We start from the raw sequence: 27,141 nt of genomic DNA, 5'->3' as shown, positions 1-27,141 counted from the left end.
GGTTACTGGCTGTCCCATTGCACAACTGGAGTTCTTCAGTATACAGCTTGCACCCCTTAGACGTGGGCTAGATTCCATGGCCTCATGGTTTTCTTTAGGAAAAGAGGGAGGGGGATGACATGGGAGGTAGCTATCAGCCTCAACTACACATTTTCTTTCTATTAATAAAGAAACAAATATAGCAGTATGTTAACATTTGTTAAACCTGGAAGGTAAAATGAAATCCACCATTTTAAATATCAAATAGTTTTGGACCCGAAGCCCAGGGTACTCTTTGCTGTGTTCAAATTCCTGTGTGCTGATTATCAGGCTTTTTGAAAAAAAGAAAGGAAAACAGTATTTCAAAGTACAAAATTGGTACATTTTAACCCAAAGCAAATATATTGACTTTGGCAAAACTGTGCAAGATTTATGAATGATGATTAAAATGATCAAAATGTTAGCATTTCATTGTTACAATTCCAAAAGGCCATTCTCCAACATGAATTCCCAGACGAATGTGAATGTGGCTTTTGGCTATTTTTTTTATTGCTAGTTTGTTTTGGGTTATTCATTCATGTAAAAATCACTGGGGAACAGGTAAGCTTCTGTTTCCTTCCTAAACTACCCCCTGCTTCTGTCCGCACCCTGAAAGGTTATATGTGGGCAGAGCTCCTGCTTAAGCCCTGGGAAATATATACCAGCTGATCATAAACATAGTCCCTGTTTTTCCTTTCCTTTTTTCTCTGGTCATTTGCATTCACATACATTTTGACTTCCCATGAAAAAATGTCAGGGAGGTCACTTTGCCATTTCTTAGTTCCCTTCCGTCCTCACTCCTACCGTATAAGGGGCTTCTATACAAATTAGGAAGAACGGGGGTTCATGTAGCCCCTTACCCATGAACCTGAGTGGTCCTTCTTTCTGGGGGATTGGTATGGACCAAGAAGAAAAATACCTTATTTTGGCCATTAAAGCCTCACAATGTTTGGAAAGTGGCACATGCTTTAATAAGGGCCTTCTGGCTGATTATATTCTGTCATTGATATTCAGAAAGTCCAACCAAAAATATTTCCGAACATCTGCAACTAGGCTGGTAACTCTTCATTTTACATTCCAGAGCAATGATGCCCAAGTGTCCCTTAACCATTGGAAACACTGCAGTCGGAGAGAGTTGGCACAGATCCCAGAAGCCGCAGCCTCCCCTGCGCTTCTCATTTCACTACTGGCTCATCAATCTATTGGCCAGAAGTAGATCGTGCATTGGATCCTGTGCTGGAAGTCCAGGTTTGGTATGATCTGAATTTGGTGGGGGGGGAGTTCCCACCCTCTCTCATTGTCTCCATTTTTATTTCCCAAAGAATAAGGAAGGGCTATTTCAAAACACCCTATCTAAAACTATCAGCACAAGTGCTGGCACCATCTCCAATGTCTAAATATCAGATTAAAGGAATAGTCAGTCCTGAGTCATAACATGGTTCTTTCTCAATTGGTCTTACTATGAAACGAAGGGGTATCTTTTGTTACTTGTGCTCCATGCACTTACAAATACTATCATAAATATTTTTCCTGCTTGCTGATGAAGACTTATCTTTTTCTGAAACTGTTTGTTTATGAATGTTATGTTATGGGTTTGCATCATTAACCTTTAGACAGAACTACAGTTTAGTGGTTTTAAAGAGCAATTTAGTAGTGGGTGTAGCTTGAATGGTGCAGGAGAATAGCATTAAAGGTCATTTTGGAGACAAGTATAATAGCGCTATTTTTCACTTAATTCAGAAAGGATCTGAGCAGAGGAATTCTACTGTTGCCTCACCTTAAATGAACCTCTTAGCCACAGTCTCAGTTTTCACTGTAGTCAGCACAGGATTTTTATGCCTACTTGTCTTACCAGCTCTTTAGGGAGTGACTATAACAGCGTTTCCCTGATCACTTTGTATCTGCTCGATTTCCGCCTAGAATTTTCTTCACATTTGACAAAAAGGGAGTATACGTGATTTAAATGTAATTTTCACTTATAGAAATGCCTAGAGTCAGTATTCTTTAGGTTTTGTAGTAGAACCTTCCTCCTGGAAGCTCAAAGCACTTTATATATAAAATTTCATTTGTGTTTACCCAACTACAGTAATATAAGTTGGGGGTCAGGTTTTAATTATTTCCTTGTGTTCCATGCAGATGATATGCTATTATTTTATAGTGAAGACTTCGAAGATACCATCTCAAAGCAGAAGAAAGGAAATCACTTTCTTTTCCTGAAAACATGTATCACCATGAAGATTTGGCAGGCCTGAGCCTGACCTTTTGTTCCTTCTATTATCTAAATACTTATTTGGCTTTAAGAAACCAGCATGTCATGTCTGGAATTATTACTAAATGTAACCCTCAGATTGCAATACCAGTTTATAACTAAAGAAAGGGTAAGCATGGCCATGCTGAGGTTTTGAAAAATGTCTCCTTAGTGAAGGCATGGACCACTGTCTGCTTCTACCTCAGCTGCGTGCTTCTGCCTAAAACACCATGTCAGTCTATAGCCTTACACTGATGTCTTGGCTAATTGTAGTCTTTATTAACAAATATCCCAGGTCACAGTACTGTGTGAGGATTACACAGCAGTAGCAGAACAGACAGGAAGGTCTCCCACCCCACTTCTATTGTTCTGTCTTTATGGGATTTAGTGCAGTGGTTTCCAGCCTGAGGGCCCTAGATTTCTAGAAGTCCTCAAACCACAAAAATAAAAGCCCAGTTATTTCTAATAAAATTTGAAGTCTCACATGAATTGGATATTTTCACATCATTGTCTTGGTTTGCAAGAATATCAACATAGTATAGTAACACTGTGATCTTATGCTAACAGCTCCAGCTGGCTATTTTTGGGGTCTTTTAAGGAAAAACAAAAAGGAAACAAATGAATTATTACTTAATACATGTGGTGAGTTTGGTGGAACACAGAAATCTTTTCAACTTGAAGTCTGTGGGGGAACTTATGGTGGTGGGAAGGTTGGCTACACCTGTCTTCAGTTTGGGGTCATAGTCACTCAGTAGAAGAGCCCTCCACTTCACAGAATTCCCACCTTATCTGGCTTGATCCCTGAAATCTGCAGATCTAAGAGTTTCTGTGTGCTAAGTACTAAGAGCCCAACAAAAGTTTATTAAAAGAAACAATTAAAAGCAGGCTGTTTCCACTTCTTAGAGTCACACTTACTCAATAGGTATAGAGTGACCACCATGCCCCAGGCTCTGTGCTGCGCATTTGGAATATAAAAGTTCCCCCAAAGACCATTCTTACTGTTGTAGACATTGCAGTCTAGTAGGGGTGACAGACATTCATCAAATGATCACATAAAGAGAAGTAAAATTACAGTCATGGTAAGTGTTATCAAGGAGAGGTGCATGGAAACCTTGACTGGGGGATTTGACCTAGCCAGGGGGCTTGTGAAAAGCTTCCCCAAAGAAGATAAACTTGAACTGAAACTGGTAGTTGAGTAGTTAACTAGTCAAGATGCGAGGAAGATGCATTCTAGCCAAAGTAATCATTTATGTAAATACTCTGTCAGGAGGAAGTGAGGTAAATAGTAGGGCTGAAAGGAGGCCAGTTTGGTGGTAAGACTGGAGAGAACAGTATGTGTTACATGATCAAACTTGTGTGCTGTTGGGTTTTTTTTTTTTTTTTTAAGAAATCACTTTGGCTACCAGAGGGAGAAAAAACTGCAGGTGGAGAAGAGAGACCAACTAGGATTCTATTGTTTATAGTTCAGAGATCAAGGTGGCTGGGACTCTTACTGAGTTGGTAAAAAAAAAAATAGTAGAAGAAATCAAGAGATTTAGGAATCTCCCTCAAACACTTTGGTAGCCCTAGATGTCCTTGTGTTTGTATGTCTTTGCATGTCTCCCAGGAGATTTTTCTTCGTTTCCCATTCTCCACCAAAGGAACCCTTCAGCCTCATTGTTGGATCCCATCTTCACTAGGTATATAGGCCTTTCTCTGTGGTTTGCACTTCATGGTCCCTGATATGGGATACTTGCTTTGTTGTTAAGTTGGTCTGGGCTACTGCTTTCTAGGCATAGCCCACAAACTGTCACCTTGGGCGTGATGAGTATAGCTCTAATGCCAAAGGTAGCATCTACTTCCACGCTAGGCTGGTCCCTAGACAGGGCAGCCGTTATAAAACATAAAGGCTCCACTTTGGCCACTTGACCAGCAGGGTTACTTAATAATTTTCTGTTTAATAATATCAAGGGTCTTTGATTTAGAATTTGGACAGCAGGAAGATCAAAACCAACTTCAGCAGAACAGATGCCTAAGTTCTTACCTCAGACTTCTAGCAGGGCCACTATGTGATGCTGGCTGAGGTTGTGCAATAGAGTGCAACCTTTATCTCCCATTTGTTTTGTATATTATGTTCAATGAGTGCTTAGTACTTGTCTATGGCATGAATGAATCAGTCAAAGACAAGTGTCTAGTCTGATTTGCCCATTCAGAGCTAAAAAGAGAATAGTTATAAAGAATAACTATATTACAAAATCTAACCAAAAAGTCAGCAACAGAGGAAAAGGAAAGAAATTTGGGTGAAAATATAACCAAGACAGGACCAGAAAGAAACTGAAAAAAGAAAGAAGTTTTGGTGAGATGGTAGCATGGGAAAAATGAGTTGATTCTTATTCTGGCAGGAGAGAGAAAAAGCTGGAAGTACTGTATAATCTGATGGACACAGTGTGACTATGCATGTCCCAGCTGGTTTCATTCTATCTCCTCAGGCTGCCCCAAGTTTCTTGAAGTTTGAGCTTCTGGATTGAAAATCAGTCTAGACATTTTATTCTCAGAATTTCCAGAGGAAACTCAGATGGTAACACTACCAGCATGCCAAATTGAGAACCTGCATTGTTCTCTCCTGATGACATTTAGGCAATGTCCAAGACAATTCAAAGGAGTAAGGAATTATTTCCACTTTGTAAGAAAGTAAATGCTTCCTTAAAGTCCATTATGTAGGTTTCTAAAATAAAACTGCAAATGCAAGTTTTAAATGGCTTGTCTAAAGGCTAATATAAAAACAGGGAATGTCAGAATTTTTACCTTTGCTCTTTGTCATTTCTGAACATATTAACATACTTTTATATTTAAGCCGAAAAGGTCTTGAAGTCCAAAGAAAAACATGGAGATGTGGTGAAAAAACAGAGCACTCAGAATGAAGATAAACAGGATGGAGTTTTAATTCTACCTATGTGATCTGGGACTAGCTACTTAATCTCTCTGGGTGCCCATTCCTTCATCATAAAAGTCACAATGTTGTTTGAATGACCTAGAAGAATATTCTAACTAGGATACTCATTGGTTCCATTTAGGAATGATACTGCAGAGTTACCCTTTTTATATACTAGATCCGGTATTTAGCATTTTTTAATGGAGAATCAAGATATTGTTAAATTAATTAAACAAGGAAGCCAGACTGAGGTGGTTCTAATGCCATGGAGGCCGATGTAAGCAAACCAAAATCTAAGCCTGTAAGGGCTTAAAGATTACAAAATCAAAACCTAAGGACAACCAATCACAAACAGCCAACTAGGCTTTAAGCTATAGCCAATCCAATCATCTTTCTTAGCTTCTGTACATTCTCTATATAAGTCTTTCCCTGGATCCTCTCAGCAGAGTTCTCCTGATCACTTCTGGTTTGGTGCTTCCTGATTAGAATTGATTTTTGCTCAAACTCTTGAAATTTTTAATATACTTCAATTTATCTTTTAACAGTATTCAAGGTCCAATTTGGATTTTGTGTTATCTTGAGAAGTATTGTAACCAAACATGTAAATTATACTTCAATGAAATTTTATATTTTTAGCTAGAGAGACAATACAAATTAATCTTTTTTTTTTTTTTTTTTTTTTTTTTGTGGTACTTGGGCCTCTCACTGTTGTGGCCTCTCCCGTTGCGGAGCACAGGCTCCAGACGCGCAGGCTCAGTGGCCATGGCTCACGGGCCCAGCTGCTCTGCGGCATGTGGTATCTTCCCAGACCGGGGCACGAACCCGTGTCCCCTGCATCGGCAGGCGGACTCTCAACCACTGTGCTACCAGGGAAGCCCCAAATTAAACTTTTGATATGCATTTCTTGGGGAAATTAATAAAAAATAATTATTGACTTTGAAAAATGAAAGATCTCGAGATGGTGAAAGCATATTATATTTATATTTTTGCCAGACTTATCTATAAAAATAAGCGGAGGCCCTTTGTTAAAGTCATAGAATTTGTACTTTTCTAGCTGAAGTAAAGGGCATAAGGTATTTGGGAGATAGAATTCTTGTTTAAATATATCCAGCAATGCTCAGAGAATACTGTGCTTGGTAGTTGATGGTGGTGAGCAAGCCTGGTCTCTGCTGCCACAGAGCTTACAGTGCAGTTATTTCTATTCTTTGCACATCCACCACCTTTTTGGTATAACTCAAAGACACAGAACATAAACCACAGAGATATTAAGAAATTTTCTGCATGCTCCAAAGTAAGCTTACGAAACAGCATGATAAAAATTCAAGTCCAGTGGTATACCATGTGGATTCCATTGTGCTGTCACCTCGTCTCACAGGGGGAGTTTAGTGAAGATACACAGAGATGTATGAGTCCTAAAGTGGCCCCCATTAAGACATATGGCTCTTCTACAAGTAAACAGTCTGAACCATCTATCATTTTAATGAAACTGTGAGGACCAATAGTGCATAGCCTATCCCAATATCATCTCTATGCAAAGAGAATTGGCCAGGAAGGAGTTCCAAAGTAAGTACGTGGCTGATGGTGCCATAATTCAAGTCATTAGTGTTTGGCCTCTACTGAATTATTTTGTTATATAATTAATTAATTAAATACTTTAAATAGTTTTTGCCTGACCTTCCTTCTTTCTCTATGATACAGAGTTAGCAGATGGAGCAAATAAAAGTTCAACTTGAATTTCAGGTAAACAACAAATATGTTTTTAGGATAAGTATGTCCCATGCAATATCTGGGTCATACTCATATTAAAATTCAAATTGAACTGTGCATCCTGTATTTTGTCTAGCAATGCTACTACCACAAGCTGCCTCTCTACCATGGCTTGCATGAGAAACTTTCTACATATGTATTTTATTACATACAAGAACATTGACATATATATACTACCATGTGTAAAATAGATAGGTAGTGGGAACCTGCTATAAAGCACAGGAAGCTCAGCTTGGTGCTCTGTGATGACCTAGATGGGAGGGGTGGGGGGGTGTGGGAGGGAGGGGATATATGCATACATATAGCTGATTCACTTCGTTGTACAGCAGCAACTAACACAACATTGTGAAGCAATTATACTCCAATTTTAAAAAACGTAAAAAAAAAAAAGAAAAAAGAACATTGACTCTTATTTGAAGGCTGGAGAAATCCCCTCTCTGAAGATCCTCAGACATGACAAATACCAAATCTGTCAGAAAGTATTTCATTAAATTCTTTCTTGAGGTAAGGGGATGGCCTGGGTGGCATTTGGGAATCCCATTCAACCTCATATTTTTGAGTCTCTAAATCACATGATGATCAAATAATAAGCTCACTGAAGCTTCATGAAGGCAGAGACATTGTGTATCTGCCCAGTGCCTGGCATACAATCTAACAGAGGTGCTGACTGGTGTAGGCATTCAGTGACTATATATTAGATAAATAAATAAGAAAAAAGCCCTTGAAATCTGTTATTCCAGAAATAACAAAATAAAGCAAAAATTAGAGCAGATGTTTGTTTTCAACTATGGATGCAGAGGCATAAGGCTCCATAGACCCGTTATAGCTACATTATTACATTCATGCCTGAAGCTGCTTTCTAAGATAATACATGAGGATTTCTCTAAGGCCTAAGCCTCTCTGTAGGGGTTGAGCCAAACCAGAGGTTGTTTTTTTCCAGGTGCCATGCAGGGCCCCCCAAAAGATAACATTTTGACTCCTAAACTTAAATCCTTTTATGGCCCCTCTGGGCCACCTGGGTACTTTCTTAATCCACAGTGTAAGGCTTTTTAGAGCACTTAGAGATTTAAATTGGGGTTTGCAAAGTAGAATTTGTTTATGACTAAGGAAAGCCATTTTGACCTCAAAAAATACAAATGGAGCAATTGAGAAAAAAAAAAGAAAGAAAACCAAAACCAGTCAAATGCTAACCAACAGGAAACTGGTATAGAAATAATAATATCATACAAAATACAATTTAAGGCAAAAAGCATAGATAGAAATGACAGGAGAAAATGCACAATAGAAGGAATAACTCTATAACAAATTACAACATGCATAAGCCTCTGTATATCTAATAATATAGTCTTAAAATACAGAAAGCAAAAACTGGCAGTAGCAGTATAGTGTCAGACCAATGTGAACAATGGGGTCGACTGACTGGATTTTAATCACAGTTACTAGCTCTGTGAACTTAGCTTCTTGCAACTTCTTTGTCCCTCAGTTTCTTCTGTAAACCAGGGAAAAGATGCCCTCACCTCACACAGTTGTTTTAAGGATTAAATAAATTATGATGTTTAGAGGACACATAATACTGCCCAACCCATAGTAAAATATATGCCTAACTTTTTAGTAATTGAGAGAATTATAAGAATTGATCCCTAATAATAATGTGAAAATTGATAATCAAGCAAAATATAATAATGCTAGGGGATTTCAATGAATAATTTTTCTCTAAAAGAGAATGCATATTGAACTTTACCTCCAAAAATAAATATATATTTTTCAAGCTATTGGAACAGTATAAAATTACTCACATACTAGATCATATGTAATGTCTCAACTATTTTCAATAATTTATATTAGGAAACAATATCATCTTACCACAAGCATTAAATATTTAATAAAAATAAAATATAGTTATTTTAGGAAAGTTGATATCTTCTCATACGCAAAGTATGAGTAAAAGAAAAGATCACAACAGAAATTAGAGAATATTTATAACTTAATGAAAATAAAAGCATTACATATAAAAACCTGTGAGAAGCTGGTACAGCAGTAATCAGGGAGAAATTTATAGACATAAATGCATTTACTAAAAATAGTGATTGAAAACAACTAACACAATAGTTTAACTCAGAAAACTAGAAAAATAATAGAATCAACCAAATGAAAGGAGAGGTAAAGAAAAACTAAAGATAGTAATAGAAAATAATAAAATCAACAAGACAATTTCTTTTAAAGAAAGAAAGTACACTGACTCCATCAATAAAAGAGACAAGGATCAAAAAAATGGAGAAAGGGAACAAAAATGGTAAAAAGGGAAATGACTAAATATCCATGGAGTTTTTAAACAATATCATAAAAACATTATGAAGAAATTTATGCCAATAAACTTGTAGATTTAGATGAAATTGACAGCTTTCTAGACAAATATGTTAGGAAAATTGCCTGAGCAAGAATTAATAATCATTAAAATAAATTTAATAAGTTATACAATCTTATCTTACCTTAAAAATACTAAAGCTTCTAGGAACAAATAATTCAAACCGTATAAACATGTCCCAGAGAATAGCTAATGAGGGGAAGGAAGCTACTCAGCCAGTTTTATGACACAAACATATCTTTATACCCAAAGCAGACATGAATAACAAAAGAAACAAAATCTTGTAGATAGATGCAAAAAATTCAATAATTTCAAGAGTCATTTATGACAATTTTTAGCGAATCAGGAATAGAAAGAGAATCTCTGAACCTTATCTACAGTAAACACCACGCTGAAATGTGAAACTTCAGAAGTGATCTAATTAAACGCAGGAAAAATAGGAGGATACCTACGGCTGCATCTAACAAACACTGCACTGGAAATCCAAGGCAAAAAATAAGGTAAGTAAAGAGAGTAAGATGTATAACAAGTACAAAAGCTAGCAAAATTATCTTTACTGAGAAAATACTGGTTATAAAATCCAAGAAAGTTTACAAACAATTGGGACTAAGGAGAGAATATTCAGCAAGTTTGCTAGGTATGAGATCAATATATAAAAATCAATAGAATCTCTACATATGAACAATCATTAATGAGTAAAACAATGGCAGTAAAGTACTTATTAATAAAATAATAAAAAACAGTAAAGCACCTTTTAATAAACCTAGCAAAAGTGGTATAGTAAGCTTTTGACAGAGAAAACTATATATTTGAATGATACTTTAAAGCACTGAGTAAATATAAAATTATGCTAACAGATAAAGACCTAATATCCAAAAGATATCCGCTCACTCTAATTCATTCTACATTTTTTAATCCAACTGCAGCTATAAACCCTTGCCAAGCTTATCCTGAAATTCATATAAATGAACAAAAGTTCAAGATTAAGAAATTTAGAAGAAAAATAAGAAAAAAGAAAAAGAACCTATCAAGATATCTTGATGCTGGAATAAATAAAATAGTGTAGAGCAGGAATCGAAATAAACAAAGGGTCAGAAAAGAGAGCCCAGAAATTCATAGATATATTGACGTATGAGAGAGAAGTGGGAGAGAAGTGATACTAAAATCAGTAAGAAAAGAGTGAATTTTTCATAAATAGTTTTAGAACACCTGTGTATCCAAACAAAAAACAATTAATTCCAAATATTTGAAAGCCCTAAATATGGAAAGCAAAACTTTAAAACTTTTAAAAGAGAATATAGAATATATTTATGATCTTGAGCTTGGAAGGAGGTATAATACCTAAAATGCAAAACTCAGTAAGTAAAAACTATGATATATCTGCCTACATTACAATGTAAACTTTCTATTTAATAAAATACCACAAACAAAGTTAAAGGAAGCCACGGAATGGGAAATTATATTTGCATGGGGTTTCACCAATGAAGATTTTATATTCAGAATATATAAATGTTTACAAATAAGAAAAGAATAACAACCCAACATGAATAAAGACCAATATATGTGCACCAGATACTCAGGCAAAGGAATGTTCAAATGACCAATAACATAGAAGTTAAAATGCTCAACCCCACAAACAATTAGGAAAATGAAAGTTAAAACCACGTGCAAATTAAAACTACCTACCTTTTCAAACTCAGCAGACAAAAATTTTCAAGTCTGGCATTACTCTAGGCTTATAAAGGTTAAGGGATCACAGGGTTTCTCATATATTTATAGTGAGCACAGAAATTGGTATAGCTATTTTGGAGGGAAATTTAGCATTAGTTAGTAAAGTTTAATATGCCTTATTAGCTTTCTGTTGCAGCATAAAAAGTTACTACAGACTTCATGGCTTAAAACAATGAAAATTTGTTAGCTTACAGTTTTGGAGGTCAGAAGTCTGTCCTGGGTCTCACTGGTGTAAAATCAAGGTGTGTCTCTCTCTGCTGGGCTGCATTCCTTTCTGGAGGCTCTAGGAGAGAATCCATTTTCCCTGCCATTTTTCCAGTGTCTCAGGGCCGTCTACTCCCTGGCGCGTGGCCTGCTTTCACCATCTTCAAAACCAGCAACAGGGCTTCCCTGGTGGCGCAGTGGTTGGGAGTCCGCCTGCCCATGCAGGGGACACGGGCTCGTGCCCCGGTCCGGGAAGATCCCACATGCCGTGGAGCGGCTAGGCCCGTGAGCCATGGCCGCTGAGCCTGTGAGTCCGGAGCCTGTGCTCCGCAACGGGAGAGGCCACAACAGTGAGAGGCCTGAGTACCGAAAAGAAAAAAAAAAAACCAGCAACAGCTGGTTGAATTATTTTCAGGTGGTAGCCTATGACCCTCTATTCTGATTTCAAGGACTCGTGTGATTAGATTGGGCCCTCCTGAGTAAGCCAAGATAATCTCCCCTTCTGAAGATCCTCAACCTTAATCACATTTGTGAAGACCCTCTTGCCATGTAAGGTCTAACATATAAATAGGTTCCCAGGACTAATTTTGGGGAGCCATTGTTCTACCTATTACATGTACATGCACTCCTTGAACTAGCAATTTTACTTCAGAGGCCTTAAAAAACTGCTGCAAATGAGCTTAAAGAGATATTCAGAGATATATTCATTGAAACTTTGTGTATATTGGAAAGATTTTTTAAATTGTGTTTATTAACAGGAGAATGAATAAATGATATCAGTGCATCCCTACAATGGAATACTGCATAGGGTTAAGATAAATAGTAAAAACAGGGCTTCCCTGGTGGCGCAGTGGTTGAGAGTCCGCCTGCCGATTCAGGGGACACGGGTTCGTGCCCCGGTCCGGGAAGATCCCACATGCTGCGGAGCGGCTAGGCCCGTGAGCCGTGGCCGCTGAGCCTGCGCGTCCGGAGCCTGTGCTCCGCGACGGGAGAGGCCACAACAGTGAGAGGCCCGCGTGCCGCAAGCAAAAAAAAAAAAAAAAAAAAAAAAAAGTAAAAACATAATATTGAACAAAATAAAGATGTAGAATTATATTTGTGTATGTGTATGTATGGATATGCATGGATAAATAGATGATTGATAGATAGATGATAGAGATTATATCAATTTGAATTGGCAAAATGAACACAAGATTTGGTATAATGATTATCTAGGAAGTGAGGGGAAGGAAAAGACATACAAGCAAAGCATAATGTTTACATTTGTTAGAGCTAGGTGGGTACCTGTGTTTTCCTTAAAATATTCTCTAGATTTTTTTATGCTTTAAAAGAATAAGATTTTGTAGGCATTGGTCTAAGGGCACTGAATTGAATGAAGGCATCCCATGGAAGAAGCAAAGGCTAAGAAGAGGAAAATACAGAGTTAAACCTAGATTAGTTGGTATTGCTAAAACCAACTGGTAAACCTAGATTAGTTGGTATTGCTATAACTCTGGATTGAAAATCAAGAGCCTAGAGTTTTAGTCTTGTCTCTATCACTATCTAGCTCTGTGATTTTGAGCAAATTACTAAACATAGCCAGATTTTATTCCCCCATCTCAAAAGTGAGGACATTGAATCAAAACACTCTAAGTCTGTTGTAACCATAAGATAGTCTATCTGATGGCTTTTATGTACAGTAAGATAATTTGGACACTAAAATACGGATGGTTTGACAAAGTACATCTTCTTGAAATTGGCAATCACGTTTACAGAGCGTGTACCCACATGTAAGCACACACACACACTTCACAATCCCTGCTTTTGGCTTAAAACCATTCCCTGCCAGTATTTTGGGGCTAAAGGATGGCTGCAAAGCTGGGATCAGGGAGAAGAGCTATTAAGCCCAATGTGGGGTAAAATGTTGAGATGGGCTTGAATTTGGAGCCCTGTTCTTTGTGACCCTCACAGAACCAAGCTCAGTGTTTCATTCATATAATCTCCTTGGGGAACATGTTCAGTGGCAAGCTGTTAAACAGTACATCTCTAGAACACTATTCCCCTAAAGAAACCTATTAATGTCATAGAATTATGGTAACTGCCTGTCCTAATTTTGGAACAGTGTTAGACAATAGGGTAAATATTTCCTGGCAAAAACTACATGGTCATTCAAATCCCAGTGTTGCTGAGTGATCTCCTTGCCTATGCCAGAATGGTCCCTGGACTGCAGAAAGAATTCCCTACACAGATGCTTCGCCACCTCACAAATACTTCTTTTGTCCTTTGTACAAAATCAATGCTGAAGACCACCCAGATTTTATACCTTGATTCATTTCTTTGGACAGTATTTGGCATATCCTTGCAAGCAATGTCCACTTCAGTAAGAACAAACCACTTCTGATGACATGAATTCTTGAGTAGGACGCTGACTGGGACATACATTGCCTAAAGCAGGAGTCTGGGATCATTGGCTGTCTTTTGAGCCTGCTTTCATGTCCTAGTTACTGAACTTTGAGCACAGCCAAAAATTATCTCAAGTTCTTCTGGACAAAAAACACTCAAAACTCTTGCTTGCTTCAAGCCAATAGAAGACTCCAGCCGGATATTGGACCTGTCAAGTAATTTTAATAACTAAAAGAAGAATAGATTAGATTCTTGCTCTCATTCTCTATAGCGCTGAGGCCCATTCATCCCTATTTGGAATTTTTGTATTTTAATTTAAATTCTCTGTTGCTTCTGTACATATGATGATATTTCAGAATATAGTTTTCAATCATATATGTATTTCTAAAGACTCAGAGGTGATTGCTTCATGTTTATATCACAATTCCTATTTTAGAAGACAGTATTCCAGATGTTGTATGACCCTCTTCACTGCCTTGTCACTGCATTCTACCTATCTCCTAGTCATTCCCCCACATACTTTAAGAATTTGACCTCAGGCTCATGGTTTTCTTCCCCAACCCACTGAATTTTCATGTGACAAGTTACCAAACCCTAGATACCTCTAATCAATAACTTTCTCCATCTGTTACATTCTAGAACATGCCACCACACAAATTGCTCACTTCCATCACAACTTCTAATCTTTTTAGTTTACTCATATGTGGACATTATTCTACCCTTTTGGGGCTCACCAGTTCATTGACTCTTCCATTTTTATCTTCTTATCACCTTTTACCTCCCCCTTCAGGTCAGATTGCATGCTCTAGAATTTCAGTAATTATCCTGATAAAACCATTGAATTTTTTTGCCTTTCTTTTCTCAGAAAACACTAACCATATTATAAACTCAATCTTCTGCTTTGGAAGCTAGGTCTCACTATAAATTTGGAATCTTATCTTTTTCTCTGGTCAACTTGCCCACTGACGTTTTCCAAAAATTATTTCAAACTTTCCTTTCTATCCTCAAATTTCTACTTCAACCTCACACCTTAACTTTTGACTTTTAGCTGATGATATTACCATTTACTTCACACAGAGAGAGAAAATCCACCTGAAAAGAATCAACTAACTTTCTGACCACCCAACCCACAAACCCACCTGAATCTGCTTGCATCTTTTCCTTCTGTGCGTGCTTCTAGAAGAGGTGGTAGCTCTCCAACCTGAAGCATTCCTTCCATCTGGGCTCTGGGATCTCACGCCCTCCTGATTACTCTGGAACATTTACTTCCTCTACTTTCCCCTGAATCATCAATCTTCTACTTTACGTAAGATCTTTCCCATCACCATGTGTAGTCTTCCAACGATTCCAACCATTCTTTACTTCAGTAAGTGTGAAAAATCTGTTTCTTAATTTGAGTTTCCTTTTCTGTGAACATTATATTCATATACTGTACCTACTTTCTAGGGAATCATCTTTTCCTTATTGATTTGTAGGATTCATTTGTAGATTCCATATATAAATACTTTGTCAGCTAAACACTGCAGTGTGTTCTTTGTTTGTACTTTGCCTTTTAGATTTGTTTATTGGGTCTTTTGTCATATAGGTGTTTTCATTTTACTGTAATTAAATTTAACAGGATTTTCTTTTATGGTTTATGCATTTTGTAGCTTTTTAAAAAACTCTTTTCTAATATAATAAAGATATATTTCAAAATTTTGTTCTAGAAAATTCAGTGTTACTTTTTACATTATATCTTTAGTTCACATAGATTTTTTAAAAAGAATAGTATAAACTAAGAACCTAATTTTATTTTTTTCTTATAGATAATTATCCAAGCAACATTTATTCATCTGCCTAACTTCCATCCAATGATCTGAAAAAGAAACTTAGTCACCTACCAAATCTAAATATTTGTGTCTACTTCTGTACTTTATTTTTTGTCCCATTGACTGATTTTCCATTCATGAATCAATATCACAATGCTTTTATTATTAAATTGCTATAGCTTTCTTTACATACCTTGATATCTGATAGGGTGAGTTCTTCCACCATATCTTTCTCAAAACTCTTTTGACTTTGTTGGCTGATTGCATTTTTATTTGAATTTTAGTTATCAATTTGTCAAATTACAAGAAATTTCATTTGATTTTTTAATAGAATTGTTCTGAATTTATAGATTGATTTTGGGTGAATTGACACTTTTTTGATATTATTGGTTCCCAGCCATAAACATGGTATACATTTTTCATTTATTCTGGTCCTCTATGTATTTCAAGAATAAATATTATACTTTTATCACCAAAGTGAATAAAAATAATTCAAATCAAAACACAAAGAGAATAGAGAGAAAAATGGAACAGAACATTTAAAATCTGTGGGAATAAAATCAAGCAGTTTAAAATACATGTAACAGATCTCAGAAGAAAGAGAGAAAGTAAATGGTATAGAAGAAATATTTGAAGAGACTGTGGCTATGATTTTCCAAAATTGATAAAAAATAGTAACCTATATATCCCAGAAGCTCAGCAAACCACACAGGATAAATACAAAGTAAACCATACTTAAGGAAATCATAGTTAAAATTCGGAACACCAAGGATTAAGTGAAATTCATAAAAGCAGTCAGAAAAAATCTCTCACAATTCACTCACAGGGAAAGAAGAAGATTGATGGCTAATTGTTGGAAAATATGTGTTCTGAAAGTACTGAAAGAAAACAAAAAACCTGTCAAACTAGAATTCTATCTTCAATGAAAATATGCTTCATAAATGAAGGCAAGTTAAAGAAACTTTTAGTGAGACAAATGTTAAAAGCTGAAAAATTTTCTCCAACAGATCTGCACTATAGAATAAAATAGATTATTTAGGCTAAAGAAAGTGATACCATAAGGGAGCCCAAATTTACAAGAAACACCAAAAAGCACTGAAGAAGAAATTAGTGGGAGTAAATATGAAATAACATTTATATCTATACAGATATACATATACATACATACATTTTATATTTATTTGCTTTCTCAACCTGCTGATGGGCTTTGAAAAACTATGATTTTGTAGCTTAATCAGTTTGCTTCATTATTAGTTGAGTAGAATATTTTGGTTTTAAATAAATATGACAGAGAATTTCCTTTATTTAAAAAGGATCCAAAAAGGACAAATTCATTCTCAACCAGAATGTGCATTATATAAAGAAAGCAATTTATTTGGAGGGAAAGTTTTATTACACAATATAAACAGTATATTATTGTTTCTTTTTGGCTTACCTATCTATTTTAAACCTTAGAAAATATTAGATTCAACTTTCCTTTAGCACTTAGTCTTTGCTGACTCTGATTTGAAGTGATCATAGGTACCAAAATTTCAAAAGTGTTTACAATTTCCTCTCAGTCTCAATAACTCAAAGCTATAATTTTTTGGTTCCTAATTTTGATGGTTATGTCAACTTCCTTGCTTTGTTAGTTGATATTAACAGGTCTTTAACTAGCAGTTTGATTTGGTCAAGTCTCATCCTTGCAAAACCATTTTTTAAAATAAAAGAATATAATGAATTTGGTTCTCAAAGTGCATGGAAAAAAATATGGACCCTCCACCAAGTCATAAAAGGACAAAGGAGTTCTGGGGTCTTCTCAAAAATATGTTTCCAACAATCTCAAGATTATTTCTACTTCTTTATAATATTATTCCATTCTTTTCAACCATGCAGGCATTGCCCTCTCCTCTTCCAATAATATGCACCTTTCTTGAATGATTGATTCATGGCATTGACACAAGGAATTCTAAGTGTATTGAATCCAACAGGACATGTAATATGTGGGGTTTACTAAAGGCATGTTCTTCTATGGCAGTGGAGTCACAGACTATGAATTTGAATTCACAACTATCTTCACCAAGAAGAATTCTTCAATTACTAGCAGATTTACACCCATATAGTTGGTAGAGTTTCATCAAATCTTAATAAATCAAAATAATTCTCAGTTAGTATTGATTTGCTTTCTCTTTTGACAAATCTGAAGACAAGACAAGAAATTGGCATCTAGATCACTTAAAAGAGTGTTTGTTTCTTCAAGAGCTTCTTTTAATCTGTTACTTATATTTAGCACATGATACTGGTAGTATATCTAGCGCTCTAGCCATTGTTACTTTCTGCCCCAAACTTTGTCTGGCCTATAGCCTCAACTGCTCAATTCATGGGTATAGCATCTTTTTCTCTATGTACGTCAGTGCTGTCCCATTCTAGGAGAGAGCAGAGACCAGAACTAGGACTAATCCTAATTCCAATCCCAGTTTTGATCTCTGTTCCAACCTTGGCCTCAGCTCTGGATGGAATTTTAATGATTCCATTTTCACTACACAAATGGCCCCTTAAAACTCAATCAGAGAGTCATTTAGTTTTAATCACCTACTCCTCTAGAGCAAATGGACCTTGGAAAGCTGTCAGTCCCTTATATGTCAGAGTCAAATTCAGCTGTTTCCTTTCCACCCAACACCTAATTGAGATGAGTCACACAAATAAACAAAACAAAATAAATTCCTCTGTTGGAGTGAAAAAGAAGATATGACTAATAATTTCAGATCAGATCTAAATTATTGGGCCAAATAAAGGTCCATGGTCTTGAGATGCTTAGAAGAAGAGATGTAGCCAGTAGGAAATAGCGCAGAGAGAGTGCTGAAATGTTGCCAAATATTAATTTAATCAGCTTAACAATTCTGACTAGATCAATCTCTGTTGAATAATTTTTCAACCTATCATTTAGAATAAAGAAAGCAAATCCTTTCCTGCACCTAAAGTTGTTTCCTTGTAAAATCAGACTCTGAGGAAAATATGCATTCAGAAGAGGACAAGCAGAGGACATCTGTTTTTAAGTGATGGAGAGAATTTGGGGTGAGAAGAGACTCTTACATTTTCAGCTAAAATGTGAACTTGTTCTTCATTTTTTAGGAAGAAAGTTGAATCTAAAATTGGAACACTGGATATAATATCAAAATAATCAATTTATCAGACATATATTGAGTACCTACAATGTGCCTATGTGCCGAGTATAACTCCGTAAGATCTAAGTAGAGACAACTGCTAAAAGAACACAGTGGGGGGCTTCCCTGGTGGCGCAGTCGTTGAGAGTCTGCCTGCCGATGCAGGGGACGCGGGTTCGTGCCCCGGTCCAGGAAGATCCCACATGCCGCTCGTGAGCCATGGCTGCTGGGCCTGCGCGTCCAGAGCCTGTGCTCCGCAGCGGGAGAGGCCACAACAGTGAGAGACCCGCGTACCACAAAAAAAAAAAAAAAAAAAAAGAACACAGTGAGGTTTTTTTGGTGTTTGTATTCAAAGGTCATATGAAAAATGCATACAGATGAATGACTAAGTCTTTGTACATAAAATAGCCCAACATGACTTGGTATGCATGTCTTTTGAAAAGAAATCACACTTTATACTATTCAAACTTAAAGCAAAATCCTGTGTTATATGCCAAATACTTATAAGTGTAGGGACCTTTCTTTGAATTTATACCCAGAGTCTGAGTTGATTAAAAAAAAAAAAATTCTTTCCCTCGTTTATTTTCTTCTTTTCCTAATAATGCCAAGGATGTCAGATAAGTTTTCTTGGACCAGCCAATTTCACATCTGCTTGAGATCACATATGATACATACTAATATTCTAACAGTTATAATGCATATTACAATCAAAGATACATAAAATGAAAAAAATGGAAATCATTCTGAATTCACTTTATTTCTATTCCTATTATCTCCAGGTCAAGAAGATCTTCACTTAACTTAATTTTAAGGAATGCTTGTGTTAAAAAAATTTTTTCTCAAGACTTTTGGTTTTGGCTCCTATGTGAATAGATGAAAAGAACTTGAAAGTTGTCACTCCTGTATTTACAACAAGGAAAAAAATGAACAAACTTTCAGTTTGATCAATGGCTTTTCTTGGACCCATCAGAGAACTGTGACACAAAGAAAACCTCCACCCTAAAATCTGGAAAGACAAGTGAATACAGAGAGTCACAGCCAAGACCTCCTTACCTGGAGCAGAAGGCACTGAAGCCATAAACTGGTAGGAGCACTTATACAGTAATTTTGATGAACTTTTAGAGGCTGAGTGTGGATCAACATGAAAGCAAGAAACCCCTGAGGGTGCAGCCTTGGGTGAGGGTGGAGGCACAATTTGGGGGGCTTTACCTCCAGAAACCCCACTAGGTTTCTCTTGATGAAGAGCCAAGAAATATGTCCTCATAGCTTTGGCAGAAATAGGTGAAGAGTGATCATTGTGAAATATATCCAAAGCGTTTCTATAACAAAGGCCTATTTTCAGGGGAAAAGATTTTACCAGAATTTTATCCCACCTGAAGTAAGAGCACTGCTCCCACTCCAGCCCCCTCTAGCCTTATTGTCTCACTTAGGGAGAAAGAAAGTAAAGAAACACGGTGAAGGTCAGAGCCACCACAGTGAAGGACAAAGACACACTGAAAATGTGAGATTTAATCATAAGATTCTTCTAATCATAAGATACTTCTACTTCCACACATTATTACCCTACAAACAGGGCTCGGTATAATAACTGGGAAACACAAATAAGAGAGCTGTAAGACACAAACTCTCTAAGGAAGAGTACTTAAAGAGGTTCAAAGTCAACAGGGAGTGGGAAAAAAGAGACATCAGAGAAATCTGAACCTTCTAGCATGTACACCTATAGCAAATATTTCGTAGAGCCCAACTCTTAGCCACATGAACATAAAAGTTCACACTAAAGGCTTCTTTGCCTCAGTTCCCATAATATTCAGCTTTCAAAAAAATATTACAAGGCACGCTAAGAGGGAAGAAAGACCACAGTCTCCAGAGACAAAGCAAGCATCAGAACTAGACTCATATATGACACAGGTGTTGAAATTATCAGAAATAAACTTTAAAATGATAATAATGAATATGTTAGGGACTGTAATGGAAAAAGTAGACAATGGGCAGCAACAAGCAAGTAATGCAAGCAGAGAGATGGAAATCTAAGAAAGAATCAGAGTCAAAAGTACTGTGACAGAACTGAAGAATGCCTTTGGGCTTGTCTATAGACTGAACAAAGTCTAAAATAATCAGTGAGCTTAAATATAGGTCAGTAGAAACTTCTCAAAGTGAAATGTAAATAGAAAAGATAATGACAACAATAGAACAGAATATCCAAGAAAAAAAAAGATAAAATAACTGCACTTTGTCATTAGATTTAAACTGCAGAAAGCAAAAGACAAAGGAAATCTTGAAAGAAGTTAGAGGAAAGAAGAACAACCTTACCTATAGAGGAAAAATAATACAGAGATAAGAATTACAGTGAGCTCTTCAGAAATCATGCAAGCAAGGCAAAAGTGGAATGAAATATTTAAAGTATTTAAGGGAAAACCCACCAACCTTGAATCCTATAGCCAGTGAAATTATCTTTCAAAAATGAAAGAGAAATAGACTTCCTCAGACAAACTAAAACTGAAGGAGTTTACCACCATCATATTTACTCTGTAAGAAATGTTAAAAGAAATTCTTCAGGGAGAAGGAAAATGATAATAAGTCAGAAACTCAGATCTATATAAAGAAAGGAAGAGCATTAGAGAAGAAATAAAGTAGAATAGAATCTTCTATTTTTCTTACTCTTAATGATCTAAAAGATAGCAATTTAAAGTAATAATAGTCACATTGTATTGGGTGATTATAGAATTTGGACAAGTGAAATGAATGACAGCAATGTAATAAAGGATGAGAGGGAGGAATTGGGCATACTTCGTTATAAGGCTTCTGCATTACAAGTGAGCAGTACAGTGTTATTTGAAGGTGGACTTAATTAAAAATATGTTATAAACTCTAGGGCAACCACTAACAACTTTTTAAAAGTAAGTGTAATTGATATGCTAAGAAAGGTGGTAAAACGGAATCATGTAAAAATGCTTATTTTAAAACCAGAGAAGGCAAAAGAGAGGCATAAAATGCTCCCAAAGAGACTTCTGTTTGAAGAAATAGTAGGGAATTCAGATACTCTTTTCAGTAAAGAATTTATTATCAAATATAAGAGGAAATGTTGAAAACACAGAACTCTGCGTTTTGCAGCTCTTCTCATAACATATTTTCCTATAATTAACTAACTTGTTTGTGTACATCTGTTTTCTAGTTTGGGAGCATTCAAATTGCAGGACCCCTGTATTCCACTGTGTACTCCCTTTGGGACTTAAGTTTTTGTAAACTACTTGAATGAAATTGAATTATCCAGGATATCACATTTACTCTCTTACTCAATTACAAGATACAATATTTGGATGATTGCTGTGTGGACCAAGATAGAGAGCAAGGTAAAAAACAAACAAGCACCCAGTAATTACAATTCTCCAAAGCTGATATCTAAGAAGATCATTTAATAGTGCCACTGGTAGCTCCTTTTATAGTTCAAAACCCTTTTTTAAGAATTTCTATTAGCAATTTATTTTCCCCAATAGGTGGGAAGAATCTAATAATCACTCCAAATATATTTTAAACAGTAGATGTTTTATATCTATTTCCACCTGCAACACTTTCATCTACATTACATCAATGAAAATATTTTCTCTATAGCTTGGTCTTTACTTATATTTTTTGTTAAATATAAAATTGTTGTAAAACACTAGTAATAAACATTTCAGAAGATTTGGGTTATTTATACTTTAAAATAAAATAAATTCAGTAAAAATTATTCAGTGAGCATTTGCCATCAGACATTAACAAGTCTTAGAGTGGGATATCAAGATGAATACGACAAGAGGTCAAAAGAGGAATTTAGTGAACTACTCATAAAGAATAATCCCTTTTAAAATAGAATAGTTAGGGCTTCCCTGGTGGTGCAGTGGTTGGGAGTCCGCCTGCTGATGCAGGGGACACGGGTTCATTACCCGGTCCGGGAAGATCCCACATGCCGCGGAGCGGCTGGGCCCGTGAGCCATGGCCACTGAGCCTGTGCGTCCGGGGCCTGTGCTCCACAACGGGAGAGGCCACGGCAGTGAGAGGCCCGTGTACCACAAAAATAAATAAATAAATAAATAAAAATAAAATAGTTATTAATAAAACCAGAAGTCTTTTTTTGTTATTGTGTTCATGAATTTTCAGTAAAGTTAATTAGTCAATTAACAAATCTTTTTGAATTTTTAACTTTGTGACCAACTTTAAGTACGCAAGATCCAGTGAAATTGTTTGTTACTATTCCTCCTTCCAATGCATGACAGACCTCATTAAATTATATTGACATATTTTCGGATTGGGCTTGGATGTGCCTTTAGAATCTTTTCAAACAGTTTAAGACATTTCTTCCATTTGATTAGAACTGCCATACAAGATGGAATTCATTTGTCATTCCTGGCTTAAAGATATGTAGTAATCATATTGTCACAAATAAGAATGTTGAATAGGGCTTGAGTAAATGCTGGATCATATTCTAACTCATTTCAAGACATTTGAAGAAGTAACTGGAAAAATAGAGATACAATATAAACTGAAAATTAAAAGTTTAGGGATGTGTTGTAGAGGGGAAGGGAATCAAGGGAGAAAGAATGCCATAAAGGACAAATTCTACTGAAACTTGTTGCTCGAAGGGAGAACACTGATTTATTGATCTTTCAGAAACATTAAAACAAGACTAGAAAATGGTGTGTCTTGGTACCAATAAAACCATATTTCCCCCACTGAGAAATAAAACACATTTTTAATATTATATTACATATGTTATTAGAAATTATTATATTCTGTTATAATAAATTGTTATGTTATTTATGTTATGATGTATTTCAAAAGAAATTTGCTTGCTAACATTTATAAAAGTAGACTTTAATGAATTGTCATTACTTGTGCTTGTGTGAATTTAGTTATATGTAGAATGTAATACATCATCAGATAATTTAAGTCTTTTTTATTTGTATTTAACATCCTGCAAAGTTAAATCTTCACCCTAGTCTGGCTTCTTAAATGTTATTTAAAATATCTTACAAGATACTAAAGCATAATCTAACATATAATTTAATTATAATATATAACATGTAATGGAGCATCTCAGAACTTCTAAGTGTTTCCACTGAGGACAAACAGAAAAGTTAGATGAAATTTAAAGTAACTATTTTAAAGCATCAAGAAAGAGGCTGAATCATTAAAGACAAGAGTGACTAAAATTCAAGAAAGGAGAGAACTATAGAGAGATTAATTGACAGTCTTCAGCAGCCTATTTACATGGGAGTACATGTCAATCTGTGTGTGGGTGAGAGATTAAGAATCTGAGCTTTGCCCTGGCAGAAATGTGCTGTTAGAGAACAGAACAGAGAACAGCTGTTGCAGAGCTTTTAGAGTCTTACATACTAGAAAGACAATGTTAAACAATTGAGTGATATCTTGCAGTCAGTTTTTCCCTCAAGAGATTTGCTGATTTCTGAAGCTTCATAGGGTAGGAGGTAAAGATGCTAAAACAACAAAAATAAAACCCTTTGAAAAGTAGAGCAGAGATTTTGTCAAACTCATGTTTCCAAAGAGACAACAATTTGCATTAAAGGACACAGTATGGAAGGAGATTTAGTGAACATACTCTCAGTTGAACCGGTTTTCAGTTGAACACACAGGAGAGCTGTGCCTGATTAATAGGGCACTCTTTTTTTAAAAAAATAAATTTATTTATTTAATTTATTTATTTTTGGCTGCATTGGGTCTTTGTTGCTGCACGTGGGCTTTCTCTAGTTGCAGAGAGCAGGGGCTACTCTTCGTTGTAGTGCATGTGCTTCTCATTGCAGTGGCTTCTCTTGTTGAGGAGCATGGGCTCTCGGACTGTGGGCTTCAGTAGTTGTGGTACCTGGGCTTCAGTAGTTGTGGCTCATGGGCTCTAGAGCGCAGGCTCAGTAGTTGTGGCACATGGACTTAGCTGCTTTGTGGCATATGGGATCTTCCCAGACCAGGGCTCAAACCCATGTCCCCTGCATTGGCAGGAGGATTCTTAACCACTGCGTCACCAGGGAAGTCCCTACTAGGGCACTCTTAATTAAGCTATGTCAAATTATCAGAGGCAGACTTAGTTTGACCAAAATTGTGTCCAGTATCTATGAAAGTCAATCCTTATTGAACTAAAGTGCTTAGTCCCCACTCTATCTGTCTAGCAGAGGAAATGGTGAGTTTTGTCTGAAGGAAAAGAGCATCATCTGAAGCCTCTGTAAGTTGATCTATATGATGTTTGGAATTCAGTTTAAAAAAAAAAAAAAGGTGGTGTGTAAAGACACAGGGACAAAAGACCAAAAACCAAGAGAATAAATAGATGATAGAAACAGTCATAGGTGATCCAGATAGCAAAGTTCAGTCACAAGGACTTCAACATAACTATGAGTAATATGTTCAAGGACAGAGAATAAAAGATGAAGAAATAAATAAAAATATAGAAAATTTCAACAGACAAAGGAAGAAGGGATATTCTAGAAATAAAAAATTTACAATATTTAAAGTTAAGAATTCAATACATTAGATTAACATCAGAATAGGCAAGGCAAAAAGCAAAATTAGTAAGATGAAAGACACCCAATACAGGAGAAGCTAAATATATGAAGCAAACACTAACAGACGTAAAGGAAAAAATTGACAATAATACAATAATGGTAGGGCACTTTAACACCCAATGACATCAATGGACAGATCATCCAGTCAGAAAATCAATAAAGCAACAGTGGTCTTAAATAACACAATTGACCAATTGGACTTAATTGATAACTATAGGACATTACATCCAAAAAAGGCAAAATACACATGCTTTCAAGTGCACATGCAACATTCTTCAGGATAGACCACATGTTAGGCCTCACAATAAGCTGCAACAAAGTTAAGAGGAGAGAAATTATATTGAGAATTGTTTCTGATCACAACATTGTGAAACTAGAAATTGATTACAGAGAGAAAAAATGGGAAAGACCAAATATGTGGATACTATATAACATGCTTCTGAAAAAACAATGGGTCAATGAAGAAGTCAAAGAGGGAATCAGAAAATATCTTGAGATAAATGTAAATGGAAACACAACACTCCAGAATTATGGGATGCAGCCAAAGCAGTTCTAAGAACTTTACATTGATACAAGCCTTCCTCAAGAAACAAAAAAAATCTCAAACGAACAACCTAACCTACCAGGTAAAGGAATTAGAAAAAGAAGAACAAACAAAGCCCACAGTCAGTAGAAGGAAGGAAATAATAAAGATTAGAGAGGAAATAAATAAAATAGAGATAAAAACAATAGAAAAGATCAATGAAATCAAGAGCTTTATATATTTTTTGAAAGATAAACAAAATTGATAAACTTTCAGCCAGGCACAATAAGAAAAAAAGAGAGAGGACCCAAATGAAAAACTAAGAAATAAAATTGGAGAAATAAAAACTGATACCACAGAGATACAAAAAAGTCACACTATGAAGAGTTATAAGCCAACAAATTGGACAACCTAGAAGAAATGGACAATTTTCTATAACCTGCCAAGACTGAGTCAAGAATAAACAGACAATTTGAACAGACTGATCACTAGTAGTGAAAGTGAATCTGTAATTTAAAAACTCCAAGCAGGGCTTCCCTGGTGGTGCAGTGGTTAAGAATCTGCCTGCCAATGGAGGGGACACAGGTTCAAGCCCTGGTCTGGGAAGATCCCACATGCCACAGAGCAACTAAGCCCGTGCACCACAACTACTGAGCCTGCACTCTAGAGCCCATGAGCCACAACTACTGAAGCCTGCGAGCCACAACTACTGAAGCCTGCACACCTAGAGCCCATTCTCCGCAACAAGAGAAGTGACTGCAATGAGAAGCTCTCACACTGCAACGAAGAGTAGCCCCTGCTCACCGCAACTAGAGAAAGCCTGCACACAGCAATGAAGACAACGCAGCCAAAACTAATAAATAAATAAAGTAAATACATTTATTAAATTAAAAAAAATACTCCAAGCAAGCAAAGTCAAAGGCTGGATAGCTTCACAGGGGAATTCTACAAAACATATAAAGAGCTAATACTATCCTTCTCAAACTATTCCAAAAAACTGAAGAGGATAGAACATTCCCAAATTCATTCTATGAGGCTACCTTTACTCTGTCACCAAAACAAAGATACTACAATACATGAAAATCACAAGCAATATCTTTGATGAATATAGATGCAAACATCCTCAATAAAATATTAGCAAACTGAATCCAACAATATATAAAAAGAATCATACACCATGGTCAAGTTGAATTTATTCCAGGGACACAAGGATGGTTCAATATTTGCAAAGCAATCCATGTGATAAATGACATTAACAAAAGGAGAGATAAATATCACATGCTCATCTATAGATGCAGAAAAAGCATTTGACAAAATTCATAATCCTTTCATGATAAAAACTCTCCAGAACGTAAGTATAGAGGGAACGTATTTCAACATAAGAGAGGCCATTTATGACAAACCCACAGCCAATATAATACTCAACATTGAAAAGCTGAAAGCCTTTCTTTTAAATTCAGGAACAAGACAAGCATGTCCACTCTCGCCACTTC

The sequence above is a fragment of the Stenella coeruleoalba genome (genome assembly GCF_951394435.1).
Source record: "Stenella coeruleoalba genome assembly, chromosome: 5".
Taxonomy (NCBI): Eukaryota; Metazoa; Chordata; class Mammalia; order Artiodactyla; family Delphinidae; genus Stenella; species Stenella coeruleoalba.
This window is presented reverse-complemented; position numbering follows the sequence as displayed.